General features: G+C 42.6%; 1 protein-coding gene across 4 annotated transcripts in view; it reads right to left on the bottom strand.

Moving 5' to 3' along the window:
- Positions 1-20,349, bottom strand: part of ENOX1 (ecto-NOX disulfide-thiol exchanger 1) — a 1,853,609-nt gene that overhangs the window by 1,803,143 nt on the left and 30,117 nt on the right. For all 4 annotated transcript variants that reach the window (XM_069639318.1, XM_069639317.1, XM_069639316.1 and 1 more), the window contains exon 2: positions 19,656-19,858. The gene's annotated coding sequence lies outside the window, so the exon portion shown is untranslated. The remainder of the gene's footprint in view (positions 1-19,655; positions 19,859-20,349) is intronic.

Raw genomic sequence — 20,349 nt, 5'->3', positions numbered from 1 at the left:
TCATAACATTTTTATTCTCAAGGAAAAGGCAAGGTTCGTTCCTGACCACCAAACTGTGGCAAAGCTCCATTCCTGAGATACCCTAACATGATAGAACCATGTAATTCTGTTCTGATTATTCTCTTTTTTAATTTGAATAATTTGTCCCAATGACTCACATTTGCTAATAGTGAGTTCTCCCCATCAGTCGAGAACAATGAGGACCTTGCTAGTAATCTGTAACGTATTTCTCATCATAACATTTTGTTTTCTCAACTGCCATATTTACTCATTCAAAGTGCACCTGAATCAGGCCTTGTGCACTTTACCAAATCTAATGTCTGATGGTCAAACATGTGTGTTAATAGAAAGAGAATGATTTTTAAGTACATTTTTCCCATGACCAATATACGTGCTCAAAACTTTATTTAAAATATGGGGACATTACGAATAAACGCACCTCGGTCAGCCCTGGTTAAAGCATAAACAACATATAAAATAAATTCTGGGTGCTGGAGTTAACTACTACTCAGGACCACGCCAATGAAGAGAGGAAAAAATATTCAATTTACTCTCTTTGGTTACAAAAAATCTATTCATCATGTATTATTCTTCAAAAAACACAACACTAATCACAATTAAAACTACAATTAATTGCTCAAGATATAACTACAGGTAAATTACCTTAATAAACAAATGCTTGCTACATAAACATAATCAACAATTAATTTAAACATTAATACACAGACAAAATACAGAAAAAATACATTATTCACACTACTATTATCAATTCATAAAAAAAAGCTCACGGAATGTGAAGCTAGAACAAAGTGCTGAAGTGACAATCTATTCCAGTTTGTTTAGCCTTCAAAATAAGACTAATCAATACCCAACATGTTTCATTCCTAGCAAGGTGCTCTATAGAATTATAGGAACTTCTTCAGGGGAATTCTGTTTAGAATCTGTGTTGTCGTGATGAAAACAACCTCAAAAGGGAAGTCGCTAGCTCCTTTTTTGGGATGTGGTATCCTGTAACGTGAAATATATAAGGACAACTCATCATTAGTTGTTCTTTGTTGTCTACTTGACATATTCAATGAGGGACGTTATAGGCATTCAATTAATGTAGTGCCACAAATACTTCACCCACTTACCTAATATATATTCTTTACATAGGACGTGTCAAGGAGTTTAATTTCCCTCATAACTCTCTACCTAAAACAACACACAAGTGCATAGACCAATCGTCAGAGACATACAGTGATAAATATAATTTTCTTCTGTTACATAATTAAAAGTTAGTAACTATTTGTAGCATTCACTTACTAATAGAGTTATACTGTGTTAAACTGTAATCGATGTAGGAGTAGTTTTCTCCTCAGTAGTAGACGTTGGTTTCTCACTAGGAATAAACACCCACCATCTGCACTTTAATTAAAGTTCCAGTTTCTATTTTGCCGTATTTTGATTATTTATACGCAGAGAAATGCAAACTAAAAACATTGCAAAGGTTAATGGACACTGATCGATGTTTATATCGTCCACAAGGTTAGTATGTCTCCTAATAATACTGGATTACAGTGGGTGTGAGCGAGATTGAACAAGTAGATTTAATCCCTTCCGACTTGTATCACAGCGCATGCTAACACCTGTAAAATTCAAGTGGTGATTACTTATATAGGTCGAGCCCAGTTTTGCTTGCGTGAGCTACCGCCCGCCAGATTTGTGTGCAGCGCTGGGATGTTGTTTTCCTGCTGATGGTGCCATAGAGCTCCGCATGGTGGGACACACCCTCATCCACCAAAACCGCAAGCTCTGCCTAAGTGTATTTGGGGTTCTGCAGGCGACCTTGGGTTGCCTTGCCCCTTACCCTCTCCTGAGACATTTCAGATACTCTGGGAGTTTGGATGGCTGGCAAGGGCTCTGATTTGTGATGGATTGTGATTTTGAAAATGGCACCCGCAATGCTTTCCGTTACAGCAGTGACGCATTTCCTGCCAGCGCTAATAACATGTGCTAATTGCGTCGGCACTAATAGCGCCGTCAGCGGTAGCATTATTACTGCTGGGATTTTGGGCGGCAGCCCGCTTTCCGGCGCTGTTTCCACTGGGCACATTTAGCGTTACCACCGTTGCCATGTGTGCATGCCCGCATACTTGTGATGTAGCGCTATGCACGCCACGGGTCCTGGTGGTAACGCTATATCTGCTGAGCGGAAATAGCGCTCTCTTACCGCCCAACTTGTGATGAGGCCCATGGTCTCTTGTTTACTCTTATGTAAGAGAGCTCCAAATTATTCATACATGTAATTAATGTAGAAACAATTTACATGAAAAAGAGACAGCTTGTAACGTGTTGCAAAAAATTTTGTTAGAAGGTAAATAAAATTAATTTGAATTATTGATAACACCCAGATGGATTTTTGCTCTCCTGTGTTAAACTTCAACAATGCACAAAATAAACATGTCACCCAAAACTTGTGCTTGACTGGAAAGTTTCACAGATCTTTATTTTTCAAAAAAGGAATCTGAAAATCTGCTCAAAGATTTAATTAATGTTCCAGTGGCAGATGGAATTTTGTTATGTGCAGGCACAAGCAGAAGGCATTGTGAGATCACAACCCAAATGTAATAAGGAATTACAGTTACGGTAGTGATGTCTTTTTCTTTTTAGTTATCACAAGTCGACTGTTATAATAACGTTATTTACACGCTTGTATATGGCTATTGCAGGATGCCATGTCTTAATATATAGCATCATGCTGCATAACTTCTGCTTCTGAGCACTTTGAGACACTGCAGCATCTGCAATGGCAGAAACATGAGAATTTCAGAAAATTGCAGTAAAGTGCAACTCCCAGTTCCCAAACATGGTCTAAGCAAGTGCCCAGCTTTATAAATGCTAAATCTAGGTTTTCGGTTCTATAAAGACAACACTACAGCTGTAAAATCTTTGCCGTTAGGTGACGTAAGAGGCCAGTATGATCCTTAAATGAAAAAGAGACATTTCAGAAGACGCGATAAGACGTCTTACCGCCTTTTATTCACAACGCTAACCAGGAATATTTGATGTTTTTTGTCAGCGCTCAAAAACAGTACACACCGAAAATTGTATGTACAGGTACCGTGTTTAGCATGTATTGTCTGAATGATGGCATGACCAAACTGAACCCCGAGCACACTGGGTACAAGAACCATCTGATTTACAACCAAAACGTTTGTGTCCTGACTGGATGCGGGGCAGTGATCTGGACTGGGGGTGGTATGGAGCGCCCCAAGTTCACTCAGGAGAAAAGGGTGTGAGAAATAAAGACATGGAACCTTTGTCACATCAACCTTTCTTTAATCTCAGCACCGGAGAACTGCCAAGCACGGTATTTCCCTAATGCTTATGCGCATCTCCTAATTGGTCCATTGAGGTGCGACAAGTGCTGCGCGTCACCCCACCATTAACCGTGTCCATTCCAGGACACAACATCTTCCCTGTTCGGATAAACAATGTTCATTACTCACAGTTCTCATTCTCAGATTTCCTCAATCAATCTTACTGGTCTCTTAATGCATCACGTAGGTCTTGTGGACAGTTGCACAACTGGTTCAGAGTCTTCACTACTTGAACCCTCCTCACGATTTGCCTCTTCACTCGCCTCTTCTTGACTCTCTTCTTCTCCTTTCCTATATAATTTGAACTGAGAGATGTTCCATGCAATGACTCATGCAGGGGCCTGGGCTGTCACCATCAATCCTTTGATATGCAATACAATCATGTGAGTTGGATCAAACTTTGACTCTTATTTTCTCTCTTCTGCATATGAGAACTTTGTCTCAGGCTTGGAGTGTCGAGAATTTGGAGTCAGCGTAACTCTTCATCTCTTGTTTCTTAGCTGCATTAGTGGACATAAGCGCCTTACGGTCCTTTCTTGGGGATTTCACTATGTGTGGGAGCCTGGTCTTTACCTTCGGTCTGAATAGTAAGTTCAGAGGGACATCTCCCGGTCGTTCCAATGCGGTGAGTTTCTTTAATCCCTGAGCATGTTGCACACTGCTTGATTCAGTGACATTGAGCACAGCTTGTTTTGCTGAAGAACTTTCTTTAGACTCCCCATGAACTTTTTCACCATGCCATTGGCTTGAGGCCATAGGAGAGTGATTTTCCTGTGGTGTATGCCCATATGTCGCGTGAACCAGGCAAATTCCAGACTGCTGAATGGTGGACCATTGTCTGATTTTAATACCTCAGGAATGCCCCATGCCGAGAATAAAATCAGTTGTACTTGAGGCAAACGCGAATACTCACCCATTACGACCATCCAGTATTTTCCACCACCAAGGGGTCAGAAGAATTTGATTGCTATGTGCGTCCAGGACGCTACTGCCATATCAAACTTCTAAAGAGGTTCTGGATTATTGGGCTTGGACGTGCTTTGGCACAGACGACACGCTTTCACTGTGTTCTCCATCATAGCATCTATTTCCGGGAACCACATAGTGTTTCTTATTTGACGCTTAGTGGTGACCATCCCCCAATGGCCCTAATGGGCTAGATCCACGACTTGCTGTCATAGGTCAGTGGGTATTACCATTCGGTCACCTCGCATGATGAGACCTTCTGCAGTCACTGACAGTTCATCTTTGACTGTAGTTTGTGTGTGAGTTCTTCTTTGGTTTGGCGTCATGTAACCCCACTTCTCTCCATCTTCTGGATGCTATTAGTTCTCTTACTTTCCTAAGCATGTTGTCCTTCAGGCTGTGTTCTCGCACCATATTATGTTCTTACCTATGCCATTTGACAAACTCGTCATTCAGGGACCGGAAAGTCCCAGTGGAAATAAAAACTGTCACAGTCACTCCGCTAGTAAAAAAAAACAGGTCTAGATCAACAAGACCCTCCCAATCTTACACCAATCACAAACTATAACTTTTTGTTAAAGATACTTGACAACATAGCCACACATCAACTCCAGGAATATGTTGATAGGAACAATCTTCTACATTTCCAACAGTCAGGGTTCAGAAACGCACACAGCACTGAATCTGCCCTGTTAGACTTACAAATCAGAATGCTTGGCATTCTGGACAAAGGAAAAGCAGGCTTGTTAATCCTATTGGACCGCTCGGCAGCTTTCGATTTATTAGATCATCAGAAGCTCCGAGAGGCCTTAGAGACTTCAGGAAATTGCTCTAAGGAGGCCATTGACTGGGTTGCATCCTTTCTTGAAGATAGACAATCCAAAATTACATGGGGAAGACATTCCACCACATCCAGACCTGTGGACTGTGGTGTTCCACAGGGAGCCAGCTTCTCGCCACTGCTTTTTAATCTTTATCTCCGCTGTCTCTGCATCCTTCTTTCACAACTTGGAATTTATTTTACTAACTTCGCAGATGACACCCAACTAATACTAGAATTGTGTGGTGACCATACACTCGACAACAATAGACTCTCAGCAATATATAATACCATTGAAAATTGGATAAAGTCACACTGGATTTGTCTGAATAGCTCCAAGACACAGCTTATGACATTTGGATAAACCAAAGTCCTAAACAACCTAGACCCAGCTTACTCCTCTTTTCTCATAAAGGACTCCACCATCAAAGTGTCAGACAAAGTCAAGACACTCAGGATTTACTTACAATCCTATTTGGGATCCAAGGCTCAAACTTCGTATCTCAAGCGAAACTGCCAATACTATCAAAGGCTTCTATGCCGCATCAGGCCTCATCCAAACAAACAAAATAGTGCCACAATAGCCAGACCCACCATTCTGTCACGTCTCGACTACAGTAATGCCCTGCTCTTGGGAGCCAGAAGTAAATGTATCAAGCAATGTCAAATAATACAAAACAATGCAGTTCAATCCATCGCAGGCAAGTCAAGAGGTGAACATATAGCAAGTGACAGAAAAGACCTCCACTGGTTAGCCATGAAAGAGCGTATCACTTTCAAATCCTTGACACTGGTCCATCGTTGCTTATACAGAGCAGCCCCAGACTATTTCAAACAAGAATTCAAATGGTATGAGCCAAGATCTGAAAGGCAGGGATCTCAGCAGCTGACGATATGCCAAAAATAAGTTGCTTTAGTCTAAAAAGACAAATATACATGGCAAATGCTATATAACTGGATCGTTCATCTAGTCTGATCTGGTGGTATCCCTTGTTTCGATCAGGTTTGGTGAATATTTAGTAAACTAATTATGAATGACGCTAACTTGGAAGTGGTCAATAGTTTTATATATACCTTGGATTTTCTCTTTGTACATCTCCAACCTTTTCTTACTATGGCGATTGTATTTTGTCTCCTATACACAAGTGGTTTGTGATAAAACGTTTTGCGACTAATATTGGTGGCAATAATCTGGAAGGTTGAATTAAAATATACTTAACCAGTATAATTCCAGCACTTACCTTTGACCTGTAATTGTTATCGGAACCCTATGTGGAATGGTTGGAGAGGCTTGAATGGAAAATCCTTAGAACCATGTTAAATGTCACTAAGACAACACCAGTAGGCTTTACGATGTGAGCTGGGCTTAAGCTCACTTCAGTCTCAATGGCTGTTAAAGCATTGTAAGTTGTATTTTTCATTGCTAGTTAGGAAATCTCAAGATAACACCTTGTTGGCCCTTAAAGCAATAAAGCCAGAAGCAGAATTCCCTAATACATTTTTGAGGGCTCTAAAAACGACAGTTTGTCGGCATTGTGATGACGTGGACTTTCCAGTACATGCAATATTCGATATGCCAGATTACATTAACCTTCTCATAAAGAAGACCTGGGCATGGGCTAGAACGCTAACTATCCAAAAGGTAAGCAGTAAAAGGTGATATTCTGAATACAGCCAGCAGGGATTTGTTTCAACTGGTCCCTATGCATATCTGTTCAGGATTTGCATTGGGAAATGAGAGAATTCACTATCCATCTTTGTCTAAACATTTTTCCCACGTGGAAGTTGGCTGGGTATGCTGTTGAGGACGGATTATGTAGGCTCTGTCATGGAGCAGTAGAGACAAAACACCATATTTTAACACAATGCCTTAGTTTAAAATTGCAATATCAAAAAGGCATATGCTACTTGTGTCAGTAAACTGATGAATGTGCAGAAAGGTCAATTCTGGAGTACATTGTACGGAGCATTTGCATTGGTTATTACTGCAGCAGGTTACTATGCATGTAAAGAGGCAGTGAAAACTGTTGTGTTTTTACATTAATTCAGCAAATTACTTTGTGCAAGAACTGGTCTGTATAAAATATCTTGATTATGACATTATAATTAGATTTGTTGAATTTCTGATTATGGTAAATTCATTTCAATTTAATTTTAGGTTGGCAGAGATGCCATGTTGCCTTGGACTATGTTGAGAGTCTATAACATTGAGTATCATTTTGATTCTATGACTGAACAGCACCGTCTATTTTTTCTTATTTGTTATATTAATTGTTATTATAATATTTTTGTCGTTTTAAATATATTTAACTGTGCCTAAGGCTTAGTATGGTAACTAAGTGCACAATAAATAGCATTAAATTATATCGTTGAGGTGCATGCCAGGATGTCTTTCACACCCAATTGCTCTTTTTACTTGCCGCTTGTCCACACTGATGCATATCTTGTTGAACGCTCCTTGTTTCGGGATGGCTACCACATAAGATACCCATGGAGTGGGACCACTGTCTGGTTCGATGATGTTTTCATTGATTCGACACAATTTGCTTTTCAACTTGTGTTTGCAGCTGAATAGGTATCCTCCACAGATGTTGCGCAACCAGTGCTACCGATTCATCAATGTGGATGAGTATCCCTTGAAGCATCCAACGCCTAAACAACTCAGGAAAACATTGAGCGATTGGCATGTCATGCTGACTGGCTTAAGTCACAAACGTGTTCTTCATGTCGAGGGCTGTGGGACAACCCAACAGGTTGCTTCCGGGGACTTCTCTTTGAATAACGTGAAGTTCTGCCATGGTATATCTTCCTTTGTAGCAGAGCATAGTGGAGACCTCTCCATGGTTTCAGACTGGACCTTTTCGCACCCAACTGGAATACTTTCAGTTCTGATGGTGACAATCACGGTATATGGGCAATCTTATGAAACTCTGACATGCACATAATGTTAAAAGTGGGTTCAGTGTCAACAACAAATTTCGCCGGGTGCTTCCCGTTAGGTATGTCAATCTCCCTCCGGTGCTGTCAACACATCTTTCATCATCTATGCATAATTGAGTTGACTTCTTTCTTGGAGCGGCGGAGGCAAGGGAGATTGCCCTGTGATCTGTCTCACTTGGCTCACAAGATCTCTTCTTGCTATTCAGTCGCTTCTGGTCTTGCCTGGTGGTTTGACATTGTTTCCTTGTGCTCTGCTAAATGGTGAGTTGCATACTGTTGCCACGCAATTCTCTCTCTCACAGTTGGCGGATTTGTGTCCAAACGCAGGGCATCTTGATCCCTCTTCATGCCGGAAGGGTAGGCCACACCGATAACATCTTCCTGTTGAGGAATACTTTCTCGAGGGATTGACCACAGGGTACTTGCCTCTTCCACTTTGAGTGATTTCATATACTTGTTCCCTTACAGGCCCCTTGTTCCCCTTGTTTGTTTCAAACTGGAATGCTTGCGAGTCTCCTCGGGGTCCTGTTGACAGACAGCCTCCAATGATTCTCAGTCTGATGGCCTCTTCATTTGTACATTTATGGATGTCACAGTGAGCCACCAAATTGCAGAGCCGTTTTGCAAATAAGTTCATGGACTCACCTGCTGACACGCAGTATTGAAAGTATGCCTTTCATGATCTACGTTCCATTCGCGGTCAAAATATATACTCAGCGCCTCCTTGGGTCCCACATATGTTTGAAAGTGGAAAGAAAGTGGGTATGAGATCTTCAACTTTATCCCCTACTAAGTTTATCAACAGCCTCCTGGCAAATATGTCTGGTGCCTTTTCATCATGAGCTGTGAGGAAGTTTTCAAACCTGCAAATCCAGCGTTCCCAATCTTGGTCCTTGATCCCCCAGGTCAAATGGCACTAGTCTGCAAAAAGCAGCTGCACTAGGCGCATCATCCTCTGCTGCCTCATTTGCAGATATTTTGCAGGTGGGGGTACAGTACTTGTAAGGATGTCACTAGTAGGCGAGACACCACGGGGTGCACATGGTGAATAGCTTGTTCTAACCAGGCTCCAGTTGTCAGGTTCTGTTCCATGGGATGAAATTCCATCCTTGTTGCCATTTTCATGTCCTGATTGGATGCCAGGGCAGTAATCATGAACGGGGATGGTATGGCGCACTGTGAGACGCCAGAAGGTGTCTCACATGCTGATCCCCGGAGATTTGTCATCCAGGTGGCCAGGACACGGCCATTACTGTTGGATCCAGTTCCTGGGTGGATCAGTGCGGGAGGATCGCCTGGGTGAGGGATGCTCGGGGAGTAGGATGGGGGCACCCGATGGCGAGATGCAGTATCCCCTTTCCTTTATGACCTCTTCCCCATCCTACTATATAGGATTTACTGACATCCCAAATCCCCCACCCCCTTTTCCCCTCGAACACTGAAACAAGGAGAAGAGGGATTGGGAAGATGAGATTACTGATGAAAAACATGCTCAGAGCCAGAAGAAATACTATTGACAACAGTCTGTCCCATTAACGAGGCCAGGCAAAGTAAGGCCTCCCTTTACAACTTTGCATACCTTAACCGAATCATCACTCCCAGGAAGTATAAAAGGCAGAGCAGGAGAGCACACTTTGAGCGAGTTGGGGATGCTGGAAGGTGCTGGGAAGAAGGAGAAAGACCTATTGCTCTGCAGAGACCCTGGTAAACCTGGAGGAGGAGAAAAATGCGCAAACACTGGCACTGTTACTTGGGAGGCGACTGCTGTGTGGAGGAGGGAACTGTACCTCCAGAAGGCAAGACCAGGGGCAGCTGGGGTTTCGTGGTGGTACCAACAAACCCCTCCCCTTGGCCAGGTTGATGAACCCAGATCTCTGAGGGGCAGAGGGACAGACCCTGACCTCCGAATATCATCCGCCTTTTAGCTCCTGCAGCTCCCAATTACGGAAAAAATGCTATTTCAGGGATCTGTGAAGTGTGAGCGGAATTAGCCTAGTGCATTCTGGGACTTTAAGTCCCAAGACCCTATTTGCAAGTGGCAATATTGTATAAAGAAAGAGAACTTGAATACAATGGAACTTTGTGAAACCAAGACATGTACCAGATACAGGGCCTCATTGCAACCCAGGTGTTAAGGGGTTAACGGTGCCTTAAAAGGTGTCAGCGCCGTTAAACCCTTAACGCCTGATTACGAGGTCCCTTTGCGGGTTGCACTTTAACACCTGCTTTTAGCAGGCGTTAAAAAACCAACCCGCAAAGGGACCTAGGAGCTAATTACAGCACCGTAATTTACGGTGCCGTAATTAGCGCCTTCCACAGTCCCATTGAGCCCTATGGGGCAAAAATGGGAATGGGGAAGGGCCATGGCGGCATGGGGAATTGCCGCCCCACCAACCTTGGAATGGGGTGGTATTTCCACATTCTACCATGGCGGACTTGTTACAACACCGGCACCAACCATGGTGCTAATAGCGTTATGGTTTAGCGCCAGGGTTGTAATGAGGGCCACAGAGTGGCATGTTTGGTGCCCCCCCCCCCCTTCTGAGCAGGGAAGAATTGCTGGACTATGAAATTGAAGTAGTCCTGCAGTGGGTTACGTTGAATCCCATGCACACTTGAAAGTCTTTGATTGTCTGTAAACTGAAGTTGGCCTGAACCCGCCTGAGGGGGGCTAATTGTAGAAAAGGGTTCTAAGCCCGGAAGAGGGGGATCCTGGGTGAACAGTAATGCACCTGAGAAGATTATTGAGGCAAGTGTGAACCTGACTGAGGGATGCCTAAAAATTTAAGTTGGTCTGAATCTGACTGAGGGAGGCTAATGGTGAAAGAAGGATCAGAGCCTGGCTGAGGGGGATGCATAGTGAAGAGTAAATCGCCCAACATGAATATTAAGAAAGGAGAATGTCTTTGGTGTTTGTGATACATCAGGTCCTCTGAGGCAAGAGACTTCGCACAAAAAAGACTTGGGCACAGAAGGCCCTGATGTTGGTGAAAGAAACTGTGACCTCATGCCAGAGAAGCCGAGGAGTGTGCTGTGCTTGAGTGACCCGCCTTGTCCTGTGATAAAAACGTGGGGAAGGGAGGCCCATGGCCTAACATCCCGACTTATCATTTTGTGAACACCTCTTTCTTTTTGTGAACATTATCGCACACTTTTTGTGGCATAGCGGTAAGGACTGGCAATCATTTTCTTTAGATAGGCCCTTTTTAATTGACTAGACTCCACCAGGACTGTATTATTATTTGATGATTGTAGCTTGCTCCCATCTTAGATTTAGGTGTAGATAGGTGTTTTTCACACCCCTGATAAAGTTCAATAAACACCCTTGAACTGTGATCACTTGTGTCTGTCTTACTTTGATACCATGCCTTCCTTACAGCTGCGCAAATTCACTCAGGAGAAAAGGGCATGAGAAATAAAGACCTGTGTCACATTAAACTTACTTTAATCTCTGTGCCAGTGAACTGCCGAGTGTGGCAATTACCTACTGTGCATGTGCGAACATGCGCATCACCTTATTGGTCCATTGAGGTGTGACGAGTGGTGCTCGTCACCCACCATTAACCGTGTCCGTTCCAGGACACAACAAAAACGTTTGCCACAGGGGTCGAAAAGACTGGTGACCAACCCTCGGCACCCACCTAAAAGCTTAAAAGTATTTACAGAAACACACCCACCTGAGAATCAATATGCTACCGGATCAGCCTGTGTTCAGTCCTGCTCTGTGACCTTTAGAAGCCTGGCTGTTCCGGTGAGGCTGACTGCTGTGTTCTTCTCGAAAGGGAAAACAATCTCTGTCTATTGATGGTTTCAACAGTAGGGAGATTGCAGGCTTACGGTGCAGCTGCTGAGCCTCGAAAGAGCATATAGGACAGCACATCTGCTCTTTCCACTATGCATACTTCTGAAGGGGGAAAAATCACTAAAGACATGTAAACAAAGTGACCAAGAAAAAAGATTCATCAATGAAAGCACCCAAGTACTAAGTGCCTAACCCGGAGCAGGATGGATTGATTTGCCCTTTGTAGTTGCTCAATAGCTTCAGTTTCAGACAGGCAGGGCAACACAAAAAGGACTGTCTGGCTGAGGTATTCAGTTATTGGCTTAGGACAAAAAGATTTTGCTGGTGCAAGATGGAGTGCATTCTCCACTTTACTGGGGTAAGTGTAAGGATGCACAATATTTTCAGTATTCAAAAAAGCATCCTTTCTATGAATTGTTGCTATAGTTCTTATCAGTGAACTGCAACCTGTGGCTCGCCAAGTGTTCGAGACTACAACTCCCATGATCCCTCTCCATTGACTATGCTGGCTATGACTGAAGGGAGTTGCTGACCAAAAGGTCTGGAGAGAGAAAAGTTGCCGGCACCTAAACATGGCATGGTTTTAGCACTAAGGCAAGCATTGTACTGGTTCAGAAACATTACAAGAATATGTATTTGCACTTTGTCCAATGTTGCCATAGTGCTAATGCCAGAACTTGCACAGATATAACGTTCATGGAATGAGGCCCCAGATTTTGTTGGCAAAAGAGACAATGACATCTGGGCAATTAGGCATCAAAAGCATTCATGCAAAGTCAAAAGATACACATCTGGCCCTGAACAGATGCTGCTTATAGACACGTAGATTAAGAACTCTGTGCTTTTATGGATAAGGAAATCTTCCACTAAGCTAATGGGCCTCATTACGGGTCTGGCTGTAACCCTGCCAGTGCTACCGCCGGGTTTCCGACGGACCCGTTATATTTTACTGGCACCTGACGTCCTGGTATCACCGGCTCATTACAAATCTGGTGGCCTGGGAAGTCAGGCACCAGTAAATTGCAAGTCCCCATTCCAATATAGTCCTATGGGAGTGGAGACACAGACGCACCGGCTCCGTTAGCAATGGTCCTGGTGCTTCTGTGAATAGTCTGCCAACCGCCAGCGCCCGGCAGGGTCTGACCTGTCCACACAACGGCCATGACAGGCAGACACAGAATTTGTTGATCCGGAAACAAGGGTGCCAGTGAGCTTACCAGCACACTTGTTTCTGCACCGGCAAGCTCGTAATGAAGCCCAATGTCTTGCAATATCAGCCCTCACTTGTGTACGAGTGCGATAGAAATAAAATATCAATATCAATAGCACAACAGTTGAAGTATGTGAGCATGCTAAAAAACAGCACCTTTATTTCAGCCCAAAATGATACAACCCTCCAAGGGGGTTGGAGGGCACCAGACTTCAGATTATTTTGTTCAACTAGGCTTTGGTCTGCCCGATAGGTAATTTCTGATGTTGGTGCCATTTTTGCTAGCACAGCAGACTATCTGGTGATGTCATCAGCCAGCATGTTGGACTGGCTTCTGTTATTATCTGTCGCATAGGCCTTGGCACAGGTTTTTTGTCTTACCGGTTAGCCTCCATTTCAGCGAGGAATTGTTTCCCTACTGGGAGCTAGTGCTTACACAGGAAGAAGGGAATTGGGATTTCACCATTTAAGAGAGAGTGAATAGGCAGCCCGGCTTTATGTCTGTTTCTCTACCACCACCAAATTGGCCAACAACCCTGGGTAGCTGGCAGATTCACCAGGTTTCTGATCTTGGAAGGGTGGCTCTGGCAGCCCTTGTTGCAGATCCTATGATCCTATGTCCTCAGAGACATTTGGATAGAGAACCCTTATAGGAGCACCATTGACATCTATTTAGGCAGACTACTGGTGCAAGTGAAGGCGTCTCCTGGGTCAAGGTCAATTAGGCTTTATTTTTTCCTTTCAAAGTCTTTATATTTTTGAATTTCTCCTTGCACAATTGAATGTGGCTTGTTTTACTTTAAAATATGTATTTTGTGTACCTTAATCTGGCTTCAGCAAAAACTTCACGACACATGCGAATCTTGTTGGTGATTTTTGACTGTTTAATATCTGTGTTTGACTCATCTATTACTTTTGGCTATTGGGTAATGCTCTTGCGCTACCTGTACTGTAAGCCAAAACATTTGTTATGGAAGATCATATAGGGGGAGATGGAATGTGAGGGGGGGCACAGCACCTCTGCGTGTTTGTCTTTTTACATACCCATTCACGACACATGGCCCTTCACACCCATTATGTGCCCAAAAAACACACATCTCCAGGATCTTGTTGTGCTAGCCCTCTCATGCAGTAACAATTATGTGTCTGGCAGTCTAATTTCTAAGCACTCTTCTGAAAGGTAATGGCATTATGGCAGCTGTAAATCAGTTCCTACTGCAAATAAAGTGTTATGATATGATAGGTTATTTATAATGCGCTTAATACCCAGAGGTTTCTAAGCGCAGACCCGGGGCTCGAACCTGTGGTGCTCAGTGTCATCTTTCTTCCAAGACAAGCACGTTGCCCCTGAGCTATCCTCCTGAGAAGTGTTGCAACAAAGTGTGCCACCAGACACTTGATTTATAAGCAATATCTCCCTACAATTAGTTTAAACTTCGGAACTGTCAAATGCTCATTTAATTGGAGAAACTGCTTTCCACTGTTACTGTGACAGTATTGCTCATGCATGGGCAGCTGTCGATAAAATCGTGATGTTATATTATAACACGTAATTAGTTTATTTTCCATAGGCTAGCGACATTCGTTGAGCTCATCTCTCAGCATAGCACGAACATGACACGTCCCAAGCCACTAATCTGCTGATCACGGCTCATTTGATTCAGATTGAACATTTCTGACCACGGAGTCAACCCAACTTTCTGTCTACCAGCCTTCCATTCCACTGAACTTGCAGAATCTAAATTAGTAGCTGCAAGATCATTCATGTCACGACACATTTCCTTGGACTGATGCAGTAGGTCACAACAAAATTGTGACTCCTTACAGTAAAAGACAATAGAATATTAGCCTTGAAGAAGACCTCCAGGGATGAAACATGTGTCGGCAACTACAACCTAGGATTAACATAATTACCTTGCATATTGGATTTCTCTGTACTTTTATATATAGCAGACTGGAAAGAATATATAACTGTATTAGGGTTGCGGGAGCCAAACGTAGGTTTCACAAGCCTTCACTCATTTATACCTGCTGGCTAAGGGCATAGCCACTGCACCTATTGGCATGCAGCATAACCCAATGTTAAATGACCTGCATTCTACCCAGGCCCGTAACTAGTGGCCTGACACACCCACACTCTCTTTTAATTCTCTCAGCATACATTTCAGTTGTTATTCCTTGCAAACGTTTGATGTTTTTATAATCAATTTTCCTTCCTCTTTCACTGAAAATTCTGTGTTTAATGTTATGAAAAATATATCAAGATGTCAGTCAAGGAGAGATGCAGCAACTTAAGAAGATCAGTGTGAACTGCTTGTAAAACCTTAATCATCCACAATCTTTGTTGGTGCCTATAGCTTAGCTTCTGGCTGCACTTGTTTGACTACTGTATGCATGTATACTTCCTATTTAAGTTTTGGTGTTTCATTGAGCGGTGACGCAAGTAAACACTTTGGTGATTCATTTAATCATTTTCACAGATTTCTAAATGTGAAGGTACCACCTAATTTGGAAGCGAGGAAATACTTGGCAAGTGACAGAGTTGAATAGTGGCCATTCTTGGACCAGTCCTTGCTTTTCAACCAACACCATTCTGTGACTAGTAGTTTACTTGTCCACTAAATGATTATACACCTATTGACAGCATGTAAAGCACTGTTGTCAAAAACAACAGGACCGGTGCTGTTAAAAGATGACACATGACCTGGGTACATTTGCCAGCCATTGGAACTTTTTCTTTTGTAATGAATTGCCACTCATGCCTTTATTTCATAGAAACTCAGTACTGTGACTGATTCTAAAAGGTTGTTCTGTTTTGTCTATTTTCTAACACATCACAGACCATTCACGCTTGTGCGGTGGAGAACACAGCTGTGTTTTGTACCCTGGCGTGTTTATTTTAGATGAGGTGGTCCTGTAAATCACAGAGAAGCGCAAATAGAAGTATTCTAATAGGTTGTTGGCATGACCATCATTTTACTTTCCAAACTCTTCTCCAGTTTATTTCTGTGGCATACAGAATCATTTTTCTACTCCCATCCACAACTTCTTTCCTCTATCTCCTTCCATCTCTTCCTTCTTGCCGCCTACCGTTTCCACCCGTCAATGTAAATGCAACCTAAATCTATTTCCCTAAAGCAAACTGATGCTGAAAAACCGCAAACTGTGCTGTTCCCTTTAAGTGGGAGGCAGATGGCTTAGTGGTGGGAGAATCAAAGACCAATGGCAGCTTTTTCAAGTTTAAGTGCGAGAAGCACCAGAAAACAACATCATTTTAGTTATGATCTCTGTCTCTCACTCACTACCACGAGAAGGGAAAACCTGTGGGATGAAGGTAATCACCAGTTCCACCTGAGACCTAGCATGCAACACATTGGGCCTTTGCGTACATTCCACCCAATGACGGGGTGTTTCCAAGTATCTGGTGATACCAGGAGATTCAGAATGTAAACGTTTGAAAATGGAACATCATTTGTAAATGTTCAAAGAGGCCTGAATATATCTAATATATAATCCTGTTTACCAGAGAACGTGGACATACATTTTAAAATGATTAATTTCCAGTGCTAGGATGTTGTGAAGTTTTCCGACGGGTTGTCTCATGCATTTCCTACTGTACATCAAACAAAGGAAATTAATCATCATTCATTGTCTTTTAATATATTGTTTTATTTCTCCAACAACTGTCAGATTATTGTACAAAGCTTAGAATAATGTAGTGGACTTAAATATTGTCCTAGAGTCCCATACATAGAAAAGCAGTCATTATCTTGTGTTGGTTTGAATTACAATGGTATCCAATTCAGCATCCTTCTGTAATAACTTCAAGTTAACCAGGATTTAGAGTCAGCTAGCTCCCCCGCACCCCACCTTTGCAAGTCCTCCAGTAGAGAATGGTAGAAAAATACTCGAACATACCAGGAAAATAGAATTTGTAGTTTATGTAGAGATTAGCACCTGCTGACAAAAACAACAGTTTGTTTCTTTTGCCAGCTTCAAACAATTGCATTGCATTTAACATGACATGTTGAAGCATCCATCATGATTAAACCCAACATGTGCATTGGTCTAATACAGTAAGAACAAAAGAACAACCCATCCTGTTTAGGACCAACCACTCCTTAGACCCATTACATATTTTTGTTTCCTTGAGTGATGTGCAGGAGCCCGAGACCTTAGACCCCAGTACAAATACAGGGCATGATTAAACTATTACCCTTTACATGGAAACGCTCATAATTGTATACCCATGTGACTTAGAGAAAACACAAAGAGTATACTGGGATGCTAAGAGTCTCCAACTATGTTTTAATGCCAAATTCATAAGATGTGAACAATTCATAACGTTATGAAGCAATATGCCAAATAGAATGTTGCATATCCAAGCATGTGTCTGCAAACACAGATTCCAATAATTTTGGTTTTGTTGAGTTTGCATATTACTGCCTTGAATCATATTATAAAAACGATTTAGCATGTGAAGTATTTAGGCCCCCACCATTTTCTGATCAGAAGTATACAAATGATAAACATCAAATGAAGGTAGGGGGTGTGTATTCAGTTGGAGTGTCCAACTATGAGGTAGATGATTGGTATCACTTAGCCAATCACTTAGTGCATCATAATGATGACATAAGTATGGAATTTTGAACACTTTAAAAATAGTGGGAGCACAGAGGAGAGCATTCTGACACTGGGACGAGCGGCAGGAAAATAACACCACCTGGTTCTATTGGGTAGATTAAAGAGAGATGCCAACTTAAGTGCTGCATATGGGAATGTTCCCGTTCAAGTTGATGATTCCTGATAATGGGCCTCATTACGAGTATGGCTGTAAGGCAACAACGGTGCTGATATCGCTACCAGCACCGTTGTTACCATACCACCATACTACGAGTTCTGCTCAAGGGTGCCTTTGCAGCCACCTGGTCTGACCACGGTGCTACCACCCTCCCCATTCCCACTGAGCCCTATGGGGCTGAATGGGGATGGGGAGTCCCTTATTACCGGCACCCGCGAATGGGCAATTACCGCTGAAGATCGGAAATTCATTCAACCTAACGATGTAACAGCAACAAGCACATGCATTAGTCACATAAAGCCTCCACATGAACTCCACATGAAGAACCCATACACTAAATACGCATTCATATATCAAGTGTATTAACATAGCATCCACAAGACATGAAGAATGCTAACATAATCGATGTATAAGGTAAATGCAGCATGAAAGACACGCAAATATAGCTCACAAACACAGAATCAAGGGTCTAATGGGGCAGCCATCTTCTTAAAAATGGTAGCCAAAGCATGCTTTTGAATAAGCAAACGCCTCACGTCTTTCGGAACACTCAAAGAGCTGAATCCACAGAAATACATTATCCAGCAGAGCTCAAGGTTGCAGTGAGATAAGGGAGGATTGGAACTACAGAAATGAAGGCACGAGATAACAATTCCCAATGTGCATGCTGTATACTCCCAGATTAATTCAAGCTTTACAAGAATACAACCAGCATTTGTTAGCCAGGTGCAGTAACACATTAAGCCAGAAAAATCCATGAAGAGTAACTCAACAGTATCCCTGGTGACAAGAGGTGACACGACGCACACATTAATATTAGCTAAAACGCCAAAGAATAGAAGGTAATTCAATTTCATACAGGGTCTCCAAGCATGTGATCAAAAACTGGACTGGAGAACACTGACTATTCATTAGAAGCCAGCAAAGACAGGACACCTGCAGTACTCCCTAGACATACACATAGACACAAGCTGCTACACAAGGCCAATTACAAAGAGAATGCCTGCTCTCATGACCTAGGAACAAGGAATGGTAACTTTTAATTGAACAAAGGACAGTCTATGGGCTTCTCTCCCTCTACCCCACATCTTGCTCATATATTGATGACCTGTCAAGTGTCCAAGGTTGGTTAGCAAGGAGCCAACCTATCAAAATCCCTAGTGTTATTCCGCCCATCAAGTAGTATGCCAACCAACCACTTGTCGAAGAAACCATGTATTTCTTACAATATAGCTGTGGTTCCAGGTCGAGCCATCAGATATCCGTAACCCAATGAAATGTTTTTAACCCCTACAGAACCTATATGTAGCCCTATATAACCTATATGTAGCCAAACCCATTAATTTATCCCCATTCTCCGTAGGTTTTGTAAACTGTGATTATGTTATGACATCATTGATGACGCGCTTGTATTAGCATGTCAAGAGCGACAAGATTTTAATGCTTGTATGCTGTCCCAGCTCTGTTCGAACGATAATAAAGCTGGGTTTTGACATGCATTTTGTCTACTTCGTCATTGAGTGTGGTTTGGACTCTGATTCCTCTGGGTCTAATCGGGACTTTGGGACCAGCTTAACAAGAGCACATTTAATTGAGTGATTTCTCCTCCCATAGAAATGGTGCAAATGTGGGGACGTGGTCTGGCGCCAACGAGGATGGCTGCCTAGCGCTGTATCTACTGCCCATGTACTCAATTTATTCTTAATACTGCAATGCAAGATAAACATTTTATATATTCAGAGCCCTGAATGTACCTGGTGTTGCTGGCGGCGAAGTGCAGTCCTGCTCTTCTGCCCTCCTTGCTGCGTTTCTTTGCCGGTTCAGTGCCTCCAGTCTCCATACCAACAACAGCTGCTCTGGAAGGTGGTCAGTGCCAAGGAGAAGCTCAGCACACTTTCTGATGCAATGTCGCGCGGTGCACACAGTAAAAGTCTGCTGTTGGTTCCATCAACGCCACCTAATAGACAAAAGAATATATACATACATAAATGCTTACTTTTCTCTCAAAAGGAAACAATTTTTCATAACACTTTCTGAGTGGTGGAAGCGGCTTTGATAATTTATATATGCTGAAGGCACTTTCCTATTTGCCTATATATGGATAGCCATTACCCTTGCTGAAGGTGATTCCTCTCCCAAGCAATACTGTGACATTGTAACTTATATTAATAGTTATTTATTTTTATTGTGATCATGGCCTCAGCGAACTGATGCTAAAACTTTATCAGGCTAAAAGGAATCTCAAGCCACCGCCCTCCCAGTCACTAATAAAAGGTCAAAAAGTGAATCGCCTGCCCCTGTTTCACCTACAGAGGCTAATATGGATATTCTATTACAAGTGCAAGGAAGGCATGGTATCAAAGTAAGACAGACAAAAGTGATCACATATCAAGGGCGTTTATTAAACTGTAAAAATGGGTGAGCTAAACGCCTAATCTCAACCTAAAT

The sequence above is a fragment of the Ambystoma mexicanum genome, chromosome 7q (genome assembly GCF_040938575.1).
Source record: "Ambystoma mexicanum isolate Mex_15411 chromosome 7q, UKY_AmexF1_1, whole genome shotgun sequence".
Classification (NCBI taxonomy): domain Eukaryota; kingdom Metazoa; phylum Chordata; class Amphibia; order Caudata; family Ambystomatidae; genus Ambystoma; species Ambystoma mexicanum.
This window is presented reverse-complemented; position numbering and strand designations above follow the sequence as displayed.